Source organism: Molossus molossus, unplaced genomic scaffold (assembly GCF_014108415.1).
Source record: "Molossus molossus isolate mMolMol1 unplaced genomic scaffold, mMolMol1.p scaffold_m16_p_14, whole genome shotgun sequence".
Lineage (NCBI taxonomy): Eukaryota > Metazoa > Chordata > Mammalia > Chiroptera > Molossidae > Molossus > Molossus molossus.
The window spans coordinates 73404455-73418115 of record NW_023425349.1 but is presented as its reverse complement, the minus strand read 5'-3'; the positions used below and the strand labels follow the sequence as shown (position 1 = coordinate 73418115).

The window sequence follows — 13661 nt, the reverse complement described above, 5'->3', positions numbered from 1 at the left end:
TTGTCTGGGAAACTCTTGATATGTCCATCAATTCTAAATGATACCTTTGCAGAAGAGAGTAATCTTGGTTGTAGGTTGTTACTTTTCATCACCTTGAATATCTCTTACCACTCCTTTCTGGCCTGCAAAGTTTCTTTTGAGAAATCAGCTGACAGTCTTATAGGAGCTTCTTTGTAGGTAACAAACTGCTTTTCTCTTGCTGCTTTTAAGATTCTTTGTCTTTAACTATTTGCATTTTTTTTTTTTTTTTTTTTGGTACGTGCCCCTAGCGGGAATTGAACACGGGACTCTCTGGTCCGCAGGCCGATGCTCCAACCACTGAGCCAAACTGGCCAGGGCACCTATTGCATTTTGATGATGATGTGTCTTGGTGTGGACCGCTTTGGGTTCATCTCGTTTGGGACTCCCTGTGCTTCCTGGACTTGTATGTCTGTTTCCATCAATAAGTTAGGGAAGTTTTCTGTCATTATTTATTTATTGTTTTTATCCTCACCCGAGGACATTTTTCCATTTTTTGTTCAGACAGAGTGGGAGGGAGAGACAAGAAGAGAGAGAGAGACACACACACATCGACATGAAAGGGACACATTGAGTGGCTGCCACCCACATGACCAACCAGGGCCGGGGACAAACTGCAACTGAGGCATGCGCCCTTAGCGGAACTGAACCCAGGTTTCTCTGGACCGCAGGCCAACACTCTAACCGCTGAGCAAAACCTGCCAGAGCTCTGTCATTATTTTTTCAAATAGGTTTTCAATTTCTTGCTCTCTCTCTTCTTCTGGCACTCGCATGATGTGAATGTTGGCACATTTGATGTTGTCCCAGAGGCTCCTTACACTATTCTCATTTTTTTGGATTCTTTTTTCTTTTTGCTGTTCTGATTGGGTGTTTTTTGCTTCCTTATATTCCAAATCAATGGTTTGCTTCTTGGCTTTATCCACTCTTCTATTGATTCCCTGTAAATTATTCTTTATTTCAGTTAGTGCATCCTTCATTTCTGATTGGTTCATTTATATGTTGTTGATGTTCTCACTAAGTTTTTTGGAGTTCTCCTTAAGTTCCTTGAATGTCTCACTAAGTTCCCTGAGCATCCTTATAACCAGTGTTGTGAACTCTACATCTGTTAGATTGCTTGTCCCCATTTTGTGTAGTTCTTTTCCCGGAGTTTTTTTCTTTTCTTTCATTTGGGACATGTTTCTTTGTCTCCTGATTTTGGCTGCTTCCCTGTGTTTGTTTCTATGTATTAAGTAGAGTTGCTATGTCTCCTACGTTTCTTAGGGTGGCCTATTGTTGTAGGTGTCTTGTAAGATCCAGTGGCACAGCCTCCCTGATCACCCTAGCTGGGTCCTCGAGGTGCACCCCTAGTGTGGACTGTACACCCTTGTGTTGTAATTGAGTCTTGATTGCTGTTGGCACATCAATGGGAGGGATTTACTTGGGCTAATGAGCTTCAAGGACTGGCTGTGCCCACTGACCACTGGCCTCTGACTACCTTGAAGGATCAGCTGTGCAGGGCCCACCACACAGAGCAAGACTTACTTCAGCAGGGCTCTGGTACCCACTGAGTCCACTCATTGAGTGTGTCACTTGTGGAGGTGTTTGGGTGGTGGTGTTTTGATGTGGTCTGAAGCTGTCCACTGGGTGTGCTGGCTCTGGAGCAAGGTCAGCCACTGCCTGTGTTTTAACTGGGGCCAACAGGCATAAGCTACCAAGTGATCTGCAGATGGCTGCTTCTTGTGCTGGTCTTGGAGGTGCCCAGGAAAAGCCAAGCTGTGGACCAAGGCTGGCTGCTTCTAGTGCCAGGCCTGGGGCCAGTTAGCGAGAGGTATTTGGCTTGCTGAGGCCAGATGCTGTTTGTTTGAGAGAATTTAGGAAAATCTGAAGCAGGAGCCAAGACAGGCCAATCCTGTGGTAAAGCCAACTGGAATAGCTTAGATGGGCCTGAAAGTTGGATGGGGCAGGGCTTCAGGGAATCACCAGGGCGGGGCAAAAACTGTGAACCAGATTGCTGGAGCCCCAGGTATGGGGGCTGACTGCCTGCCTGTGGGGGAAGGGCTCACCAAAGAAACAAAGGCCTCTGCCAGCACATCTGTCCAAGAGAAAGTCGCCTCTCTAGCTCTCGTCCCAGTGCCAAACAACTCAGTTCTTTCCCATATGTCTCTGGTGCCTTTCAAGCTGCCTCCCCTCCACGCTTGAGCCCGGAAGGAGTGGGTCTGAGTAAATCCATGTGCAGGCTCTTTAAAAGGAGCTGCCTGGGGCTCTAGCAGCCTCAGCCTCCCTCACCCTCAGTTCCCACTGGTTTTAACAGTCAGAAGTTATGGAGACTTCTCTTCCTGCCGCTGGAACTCTGAGCTGGGTGCCTGGTGTGGGATGGGGACCCCTCAGTTCTCAAGGAGGACCTTCCCAGACGAAGTATCCCTCCTGATTTTTATCTGCCACATGTGGGTGTGAGACCAGTCCGTTCACACCTCTCCCCTCTTACCAGTTTTTGTGTGGCTGCTTCTTTAATATCATAGTTTTAGAACTTCCATTCAGCTTGATTTCAGGCTGTTCTTTTGAGGGGCTTCTTAGATTTTTTTTTTATCCTCACCCGAGGACATTTTTCCATTTTTTGTTCAGATAGAGAGAGAGAGGGAGAGGGGGGGGGGGGAGAGAGAGAGAGAGAGAGAGAGAGAGAGAGAAACATCGACATGAGAGGGACACATCGAGTGGCTGCCACCCACACAACCCAACCAGGGCCAGGGACAAACTGCAACCAAGGTACATGCCCTCAGCGGGAACCGAACTCAGGTCTCTCTGGCCAAACTGGCCAGGGCTAGATTTTTTTTTTTAATAGATGTTATCTTCCCAGTTGGAAAAGGGATGGCAGATGTTGTGTAAGGGTTTTAGACATGATGATACATTAAGATACTAGATACAACGAAAGGAAACATATCAGAATTCAGCTGCCTAATTTTTAATTTGCAGGGTTCAAAAATAAAATAATACTATTTGATATTGTGGTATAAGAAATATATTTGATCTTTGCCTGTCCCCCCATCCTACTCTCCTTTTTGGCACAGAGTCATAAGCGTGTCTTTTGTTTGCTGAAGAGATGAGGCAGGACTGCGGCTCCTAGATAGCTTCAGATTAGGGACCAGATCAAGCCCTGATCTCTTCAGGAGAGGAGAGGAGGGCCTCTGCCAACCAAATTCAATCACCAATAATTTAATCCATCATATCTGTGCAGTGAATCCTTCACACAAACCCCTAAACAATGAAGTTCAGAGAGCTTCTGAGTTGGTAAACATACCGAGGTGCTGCGAGGTGGTGTGCTGAAGAGGGCATGGAAGCTTTAGCAACTCCCCCACATACATTTGTGTAACCAAATGACAAACTGATAACACAGACTGTGGTAAAATTCAGCCTAAAATGTAACAAAGTACTGACACATGCTATGGTGTGAATGAACCTTGAAAATATTAGGCCAAGCAGAAGAAGCCGGACACAAAAGGCCACATATTGTATATGTGTATATTTTTTTATCCTCACCCGAGGTCACTTTTCCACTTTTTGTTCAGGTAGAGTGGGAGGAAGAGAGAGAGGAATAGAGAGAGAGAGAGACATCGACGTGAAAGGGACACATCGAGTGGCTGCCACCCGCACGACCAACCAGGGCCGGGAACAAACTGCAACTGAGGTATGTGCCCTTAGCAGGAACTGAACCCGGGTCTCTCTGGACCGCAGGCGGATGCTCTAACCGCTGAGCCAAACCGGCCAGGGCTGTATAATTCTTTTTATATGAAGTGTCCAGAGTAGGCTATTTCATAGAGACAGAGAGTAAAATTGTGGTTTCCAGGGACTAGGGGAAGGGGGAAATGAGGAGCAACCACCAAGATATGGGGATTCTTTTTGGAGTGATGAAAATATTCTGGAGTTAGATTGTGATGATGGTAGTACAACTCTGTGAATACACTGTAAACCAGTGAATTGTGCACTTTGTAAGTATGAACTTGGTTATGTGACTTATATCACAGTAACGAAAAGGGAACCCCACCCAGCCAATGTGGCTCAGTGGATTGAGCATCGTCCCATGAACTGAGAGGTCCTGGTTTGATTCCTGGTCAGGGCACATGCTTGGGTTGTGGGCTCCATCCCTCATAAGGGGCTTGCAAGAGGCAGTTGATGTTTCTATCTCTCTCTAAAAAAAAACACAAACAAACAAGAAAACATTAAAAGAAAAGGGAATCCTATACAGTGTTGGTGGGAATGCAGACTGGTGCAGCTACTATGGAAAACAGTATGGTGTTTCCTCAAAAAATTAAAAATGGAACTGCCATTTGACCCAGTGATCTCACTTCTTGGAATATACCCTAAGAAGCCTGAAACACCAATCAGGAAGAATATATGCATGCCCATGTTCATAGCAGCACTATTTATAATTATTAAGATATGGAAACAGCCCAAGTGCCTATTAGTAGATGAGTGGATAAAACAGCTGTGGTACATTTACACAGTGGAACACTATGCAGCTGTAAGAAAGAAGGATCTCTTACTCTTTGAGATGACATGGAGGGATCTGGAGAGTATTATGCTAAGTGAAATTAGCCAGTCAGAGAAAGATAAGTATCACATAATGTCACCTATATGTGGAATCTAATGAACTAAATAAACTGACTAACAAAATAGATCCACACATGGAAGCATGGAACAGACTGACGAGTCTCAGAAGGAAGTGGAGTGGATGGGAAGAGATTAACCAAATAAGTTATAGGCATATATACATAACCCACAGACACAGACAACAGTGAGATGAGGCTGGGGCAGATGGGAGCAGGTTGGAGGCAGTCAATGGGGGAAAAAGAGGGGAAATCTGTAATACTTTCGACAATAAAGATAAATTTAAAAAATCTTAAGAGAGCAACATATAGTTATTAATTAACATTAATGTTTTGGTGGCAAAAAAAAAATAGCTGTTATGAAAAACAAACACAAACACCATCATTTCTCAAAACAATCCCCAAGCTTTCTGTGACTTTCATGTCTATGTCTCTTTTACCTTATCTACTACTACTCTTCACTGTATTATTTTGCTTCAGCCACACTAGCCTCCTTGCCATTCTTCAGTTACTCTCTATGCCAGTCACTCTCCCAACTTAAGGTCTTAGAACTGCTCTCTCTACCTAGAATCCTCTTCCCCAAAGACAAACGCTCTCATCACCAGGTGTCATTTTCCTATGCTGACTGTCCTATTTAATGTTGCCTACAACCTGCACACTCCTCTGCTGACCCTCCTTTCCTACACTACTTCATCTTTTTCCCTAGCACCTCCACTTTAAACATATTGTATAATTCTCCTTCCTTCCTTCCTTCCTTCCTTCCTTCCTTCCTTCCTTCCTTCCTTCCTTCCTTCCTTCCTTCCTTCCTTCCTTTTTCCTCTCTCTCTTTCTTTCTTTTTTAGCTACTTTTTTTCCCTTCATGATAAAATGCAAACTTTTTACAGGCAATAATCTGTTGATTGTTTTAGTAATTGATGTCTCTTAAGTACTTACAACAATGCCTGGCACAAAGTAGGCATTTTATTTTTTATTTATTTATCTTTAATTAATTTACTTATTTTTGTTACAGATATTTCTCCTTCCCCCCCCACCCTGTCCCCACCTTTGTTGTCCACGTCCATTGTTCATACATACATGCATATAAGTTCTGTGGTTGATCTCTTCCCCACCACCCCCTCCTCAGGGGATTGTCAGTCTGTACCCCACTTACACGTCTCTGGGTCTACCCAGTTCCTCAGACTGTTATATTCATTATATTCCACAAATAAGTGAGATCTCTTTCTCTGCTTGGCTTGTTTCACTTAGGATAATACTTTCCATGTCCCTCCATGTTGTCTCAAAGAATAAGAGATCTCTTTCTTACAGCTGCATAGTACTCCATTGTGTATATGTACCACTGTTTTTTTATCCATTTGTCTACTGATGGACATTTGGGCTGTTTCCAGATCTTAACTATTGTAAATAGTGCTGCTATGAACATGGGGGTACATATATTCTTTCTGATTGGTATTTCAGGCTTCTTATATTCCTAGAAGTGGGATCACTGGGTCAAATGGAAGTTCCATTTGTAATTTTTTGAGGTAACACCATATTATTTTCCATAGTAGCTGCACCAGTCTGCATTCCCACCCGCAGTGTACTTGAGTCCCCTTTTCTCCACACCCTCGTCAACATTTGTTGTTTGATGATTTGTTCATGGCGGCCATTCTGACAGGTGTGAGGTGATACCTCATTGTTGTTTTAATTTGCATCTCTCTGATGATTAGTGATGTTGAGCATTTCTTCATATGTCTCTTAGCCATTTGAATGTCCTGTTTGGAGAGGTGTCTATTTACTTCCTCTGCCCATTTTTTAATTGGGTTCTTTGTCTTCCATTTGTTGAGTTGTATGAGCACTCTAAATATATTGGAAATGAACCCCTTATCTGATATATCATTGGCAATTATGCTCTCCCATACAGTGGGTTGCCTTATACATATTTTTTGATAAATAAATGATAGTATTTCTTTCAAAAATGTCAAGAAGACTTTCTTTTTTATTTTTTATTTTTATCTACTATGTATTGGTTTTGGGTGTACAGCTTAGTGGTTAGACAGTCATATGTTTTACACAGTTTTCCCTTGATATTTCTAGTACCCAACTGGTATCATACATAGTTCACAGTTTTATTGACTATATTTCCTATGCTTTGCTTATTTCCCTGTGACTATTGTGTGACTACCAATTTGTGCTTCTTAGTCTCTTCACCTCTTTCACCTTGTGCCCCACCCCTCCACCCCCAGCAATCACCAGATCTCTCTCTGTATCTATGAGTCTGTACCAATTGCTCATTTAAGAACATTTTTCTTCCAATTAATTTCTCCTTATGAAGACAATACAAGGTGATTGCTACATAGCAAATAAATGAATGAAATAAACACAAACTATTTTGAACACTTAAAAGTTGTCCATTATGGCCTTTTCTGAGCCAGGCAAAAAGGTTTAGCACTCTCTGGTATGATGAAATGCTGCAGAAAACATGCTGTTGAACTTCTACACGAGAGTGAAAAAAAAGAAAAGATATCATTTATGAGAAAGACAAACCCTGAAATCTGATCAAACCATTTGAAATATATTGATATCTCTGTTTTATTATAAACAAACTACTAAGCATTAGGATATTATGTGACAGCCTTTACAGGTCAGTGTGTTAGAATCTAATGTAAATTAAACACTGCTGACCACCATTGCTTCTCTGTTGTCTAAATAGCCAAAACTGAGATTAGGTCACTGCAACATCTGGCATTGTACTTAGTTATCATATGCTTTTTCTTCAATAAGCATTTACAACTCCCCCACTTGACCCTGAACCTAACTACATTCCTTCACAGAATTACATAGCCTTAATTACTGGAAAATACCTGTGATTTAACATTAGTTTCAATCGCTAGATTTAGCCTTCAGTGGATTTCCTGAATTGCTGCCATTCATTGACAGGAAAAGAAATGACTCAAAATTTTTTTTTTCTTCTTCAAAGAAATTCATTTTTAAAACCATAGGGCATAATCACTGTGTATTCTGGTAATTCTTTCCCCTGATTTATGACTTCTGTTGCTGCTGCTGCTGCTGCTGCTGCTGCTGCTGCTGCTGCTGCTGCTGCTGACATACATGCTGTTAATTGATGAGTGTCCTTTTTGTGATAATATTTTATCATTAGATACTGTTAAGAATTTTACTTTATCTGGAATTTTGCAGTTTCACCGCCTTTGTTTAAGTATGAATTTAATTTCTCCAGCCCAGAACTTACTTTAGTTCCAGAATATAAGTATTTAAGTATTTCTATACTATTGGTAAACATTTCAGCCTTTATATTCCTCTCAAACATTGCCTATGTATGCTCCATTCTCTTATTCTCTCTGTTCTTTCCACCTGACACTTTATTAGATTTTATGTTAGTCCTTCTATACTTCATTTCATTTTATATCTCTTGTATATTCACCCTCTATCTTTCTCTTTCTACACCCCTCTCTTATTCTAGGCATTTCTTCAGGTATGTTACCTTCTCTTCAGTTATGTTCACTGGCTATTTAACCCTTCCTGTACTCTTTATTTTAATGTCTATATTTTTCATTTCTGTAATTCTACTTTGTTTTCTAAAGTATATTTAAAAATATATTTTTCCATTTTGACCATATTTTTATTTCCTCCTTTGTCATCTTATTTGACAATTTGAGCTGATGTCTCTGTCACCTCAAGTTTTTAGGAATTTAATGTGGTTATCTCTTCATCTGCTAATATTTGTTCATGGAAGATTGTGCCTTTTGAGTTTTGTATTTTGGAAAATGAGTTCATTTTAAGTAGGGTTTTGTTTTTTTTATCCTCACCCGAGGTATTTTTCCATTTTTTGTACAGATAGAGTGGGAGAGACAGAGAGGAAGGGAGAGAGAGACAGAAACATCGACGTGAAGGGACACATCGAGTGGCTGCCACCCGCACGACCAACCAGGGCTGGGGACAAACTGCAACCGAAGTATGTGCCCTTAGCGGGAACCAAACCCAGGTCTCTCCAGACCGCAGGCCGACGCTCTAACCGCTGAGCCAAACTGGCCAGGGCTTAAGTAGGGTTTTATCCATAGAAATCCTGTGTAGTCTGAGTTTTAGATTAATCTCTCCACAGCAGTTTGCTTCTGTTTGTTTCAGGCCTCATAAGATTATTACCAGCCTATAATTGGTTAATTTATTGGCTTGGAGATACCCAGACAATGCAACTAAAATAAATACGAAACCAACTTGAGGGCAGACTTTTTGACAAGATGTTTTTCCCTACCCAAAGTTACTTATGACAGGAAGTGGCACAATCTTATACATTGTCATCTATCTTGGCATATTTTCTAGCCATCAGTTTATAGCTCAGCTCTTCAAGAGATCTGATTCTATGTGGGAATTTCAATTCTGACTTCTTGCTTTCATAGTTTCAAGGTCTTGTCTCCATCAGAGAGTGGCTATTATGACCCAAATATTGATCCCTGACACTGGAATCTCCCCTTCCATCCTCTTACTGCTTTGTTTTTCAGTTCCTTTGTTTTGGAGTCCTTGGAAGTGCTCTCATTTCATTGATATCTCACCTATGCATGTAACAATATTTGCTACACTTCTGTGGTGAAACATTTTTCACATTTTTTAGTCTTCCATATTCTTGGAAAGGCAGTGATTGTGTGTGTGTGTGTGTGTGTGTGTGTGTGTGTTGTAATTAGAAATATTAATGGAAAATTGGGGGAAAACAACAACCTAAACAATAGCTTTTTTTTTTTTTAAAGGTATTGTTGGCTTTAATTTTTGCCTTCTAAGGAATAAAAAGTAGATCAAAATCTCATGATACCAGCTGTAACCAATTTAACATTTTCCTTCAAAAAGGACAACCTCTGAACAATATTGACCTTAATAATGATATTCTAAATGGGTTGAGACAATTATATGCTGAAAATACAGTGTTAAAAATCATTCTGGCAAGATGGACAGAAGATGCAAGGGTGGAATAACTCTGGACCAGCTGCATCTTTTTTCCAGAATCTCGCCACCTTGAATATTACCAAATTGATGCCACTTTCGCATGAAGTTATCAGCAGACAAGCCACAATTAATATAGGTACAATTGGTCACATGCTCATGGGAAATACACAGTTGTAAAAACTATTTCTGGAGTTCACACAGTCAGGTTAAAAAATTAATTAAAAAGAAACATAATCAAGCTTGGATATGCGAATGCTAAAATTTAAAAATTTGATGATTCAGATTATATTTGACCAGAATGCTGTAGATCCTATGAAAGTGGGACACCTGATGAGCTTCATGCCTGATGAGCTTCCTATAGACATTCCAGGGACCAAAGTGAACTTCAGATTAGTCAGACATGTCTCCTTTGTTGACTGTCCTGGGAACAATATTTTAATGGCTACTATGCTGAAAAGTGTAGCAGTGATGGATGCAGCCCTTCTTATTTATTTATTCATTTATTTATTTATTAAAATCTTTATTGTTGAATGTAAAATGTATTACAGATGTTCCTCATTTTTCCCCCATTGACCCCCTCCTCCCCACTCCCGCCCCCCCTTCTGCCTTTTCCCACACTATTGTCTGTGTCCATTGGTTATGCATATAAGTTCTTTGGTTTATTTCTTCCCACCCCCCAACCCCTTTCCTTTTGAGGTTTGTCAGTCTAGCAATGAATTTGTACTTCTTAATCTCTCTACCTTTTTCACCCATTCCCCCAATCCCCCTCCCATCTGGCAACCAACAAAATGTTCTCTGTATCTATGAGAATGTTTCTGTTCTACCTGTTCATTTTGTTTGTAGATTCCATTGTTGATAGATATGTATTCACTGCCATTTTGTTTGTTCATATATTTTATAATTTTCTTCAAAAAGACCCTCCAACATTTTATATGATAAGTTTGGTGGTGATGAACTCCTTTAACTTTTGCTTATCTGGGAAAGTCTTTATATGGCCATTGATTCTAAATGACAGCTTTGCAGGATAGAGTAATCTTGGTTGTAGGTTCTTGCTTTTCATCACTCCGAATATTTCTTGCCACTCCCTTCTGGCCTGCAAAGTTTCTTTTGCAAAATCAGCTAACAGGCTTTTGGGAACTCCCTTGTAGGTAACTAGCTGCCTTTCTCTTGCTGCTTTTAAGATTCTCTCTTTGTCTTGAACCTTTTGCATTTTGATGATGATGTGTCTTGGTGTGGGCCTCTTGGGGTTGATCTTGTTTGGGACTCTCTGTGTTTCCTGGACTTGTATGTCTGTTTCCTTCACCAAGTTAGGAAAGTTTTCTGCCATTATTGTTTCAAACATGTTTTTGATTTCTTGTTCTCACTCTTCTCCTTCTGGCACCCCCAAGATGCAAATGTTGGCACGCTTGAAGTTGTCCCAGAGGCTCCTCACACTATCCTCATTTTTTTTGGATTCTTTTTTCTTTTTGCTGTTCTGATTGGGCGTTTTTTGCTTCGTTATATTCCAAATCGATGATTTGCTTCTTGGATTTACGTACTCTACTATTGAATCTGTGTAAATTATTCTTTATTTCAGTTAATGCCTCCTTCATTTCTGACTGTGCATCCATGATTTCTGACTGGTCTTTTTTTATGCTCTTGAGGCCCTCCCTAAGTTCACTGAGGTTCTCACTAAGTTCATTGAGCATCCTTATAAGCAGTATTTTAAACTCAGCATCTGTTAGCTTGCTTATCTCCATTTTGCTTAGTTCTTTTCCCAGGGTTTTGTTCTGTTCTTTCATTTGGGACCTGTTTGTCTCCTCATTTTGGCTGCCTCCCTGTGTGTGTTTCTGTGTATTACTTAACAAGCGGTATGGGGCTAGCTGAGACCAGATGCTGCTTGTTTGAAAGAATTTAGGAAAAACCTGAAGCAGGATCCAAGACAGGACAATCCTATGGTTAAGCAAGTGGCAACAGCTTGGGTAGGCCTGAAAGTTGGTTGGGGCGGGGCTTCATGGAGTCACCAGGGCGGGGCTACCAGTGTGAGCCAGGTTGCTGGAGTCCCAGATATGGTGACTGTCTGTCGCCCTAGGGAAGGGCTCACCAAAGGAACAATGGCCTCTGACAGCATGTTTGTCCCGGAGAAAGCCCCCTCTCCAGCCCTCACTCCATTGCCAAACAGCTCAGTACTTCCCTGTATGTCTCTGGTTCCCCTCGAGCTGCCTCCCCTCCAAGCTTAGAAGGAGTGAGTCTGATAAGTCCGTGCGTGGGCTCTTTAAGAAGCTGCCTGGGGTTCCAGCCGCGTCAGCTTCCCTGAGCCTCAGCTCCCGCTGGTTTTTCCAGCCAGAAGCTATGGGGACTCTCTTCCTGGCACTGGAACCCTGAGCGGGGCATCTGGTGTGGGACGGGAACCCCTCAGTCCTCAGGGAGGACCTTCCCAGCCGAGGTGTCCTCCTGGTTTTTATCCGCCACACGTGGGTGTGGGACCCGCCTGTCTGCCTCTGCCCCTCCTACCAGTCTGTATGTGGCTGCTGCTTTAATTCCGTAGTTGTAGGACTTCAATTCAGCTTGATTTCAGGCGGTTTTGAATGATGGTTGTTCTGTAGTTTAGTTGTAACTTTGATGTGGTTGTGGGAGGTCGCGATACCGCGTTTACCTACCCGCCATCTTGACCGAAAGTTGCACCTCTTCTTTTGATAGCTGGTAATGAGTCTTGGTCCTGAGCCTCAGGCTTCTGAATACCTGACTGCTGTAGCAATAATAAAACTAAAGAATTTTTTTTTTTTTAACAAACAACCAAATTTTATTTATTTATTTTTTAATAATTTTTTTCCTTTATTGACTTTAGATAGAGAGAAAGGGAGAGAGAGATATAGACAGAAACATCGATTGGCCGCCTCCTGCATGAGCCTCCTGGGGATTGGGCCCACAACCTGGGCATGTGCCCTGACCGGGAATTGAACTGGCAACCTCCTGGTGCACAGCACAGATCGATGCTCAAACACTGAGCCACACCAGCCGGACCTGAAGAATATTTTGATTGTACAAAATAAAATTCATTTCGTTTAAAAAAGCCACGCTACCCTGGCCAGTTTGGCTCAGCAGTTAGAGCATCGGGTTCAGTTCCCGCTAAGGGCCCATACCTCAGTTGCAGTTTGTCCCGGGTCCCTGTTGGGGTCGTGTGGGTGGCAACCACTCAATGTGTTTCTCTCACATCAATGTTTCTCTCTCTCTCTTCCCCCTCTCTCCCTCCTGCTCTATCTGAAGATAAATGCAAAAAAAAAAAAAAAAAAAATGTCCTCGGGTGAGGATAAAAAAGAAAAAAAAAGCCAAGCTAAAAAACAGTATGAATAGATCTTTACATTTGTACAAGGTACAGTAGAAGGAGCTCCTATTATTCCAATTTCTGCTCAGCTGAAATACAATATTGAAGTTGTCTGTGAGAACATAGGAAAGAAAATCCCAGTACCCCCAAGAAACTTAACTTCATAATCCCCACTTATTGTGATTAGGTCTTTTGATATCAACAAACCTGGCTGTGAAGTTGATGACCTTAAGGGGGGGGGGGGGGGGTGTAGCTAAAAGGAATGCTAAAAGTAGGTCAGGAGATAGAGATCAGACCTGATATTATTTCCAAAGATAGTGAAAGAAAACTCATGTGTAAGCCAATCTTTTCCAAAATTGTGTCACTGTCTGAGGAGCATAATAATCTTTAGTATGCTGCTCCAGGAGGTCTTATTAAAATAGGAACAAAAATTGACCCCACTTTGAGCCAGGCTGACAGAATGGTGGGGCAGGTACTTGCTGCAGTTGGACCTTTACCTGAGATCTTCACAGAACTGGAAATCTCTTACTTTCTGCTTGGAAGGCTTCCAGGTGCACACACTGAAGGAGACAAGGAAGCAGTAAAGGTGCAAAAGTTGTCTGAGAATGAGATGCTCACGGTGAACATAGGATCCTTGTCAGCAGGAGGAAGACTTAGGTGCAACTGAGGCTGATTTGGGCAAAATCATTTTGACTAATTCTGTGTGCACAGAAGTAGAAGAAAAAATTGCCCTTAGTGGAAGAATTGAGTAATACTGGTGTTTAACTGGTTCGGGTCAAATAACAAGAGGAGTGAAAAGCCTCTCTCCTTTAACTGGAATCTTTCAGTAG

The 13661-nt window shown here is 41.7% G+C and overlaps 1 pseudogene; it reads left to right on the top strand.

Annotated features, from left to right (window-relative positions):
• The first annotated feature begins 9528 nt into the window (after positions 1–9528).
• Positions 9529–13661, top strand: LOC118629336 (annotated as a pseudogene).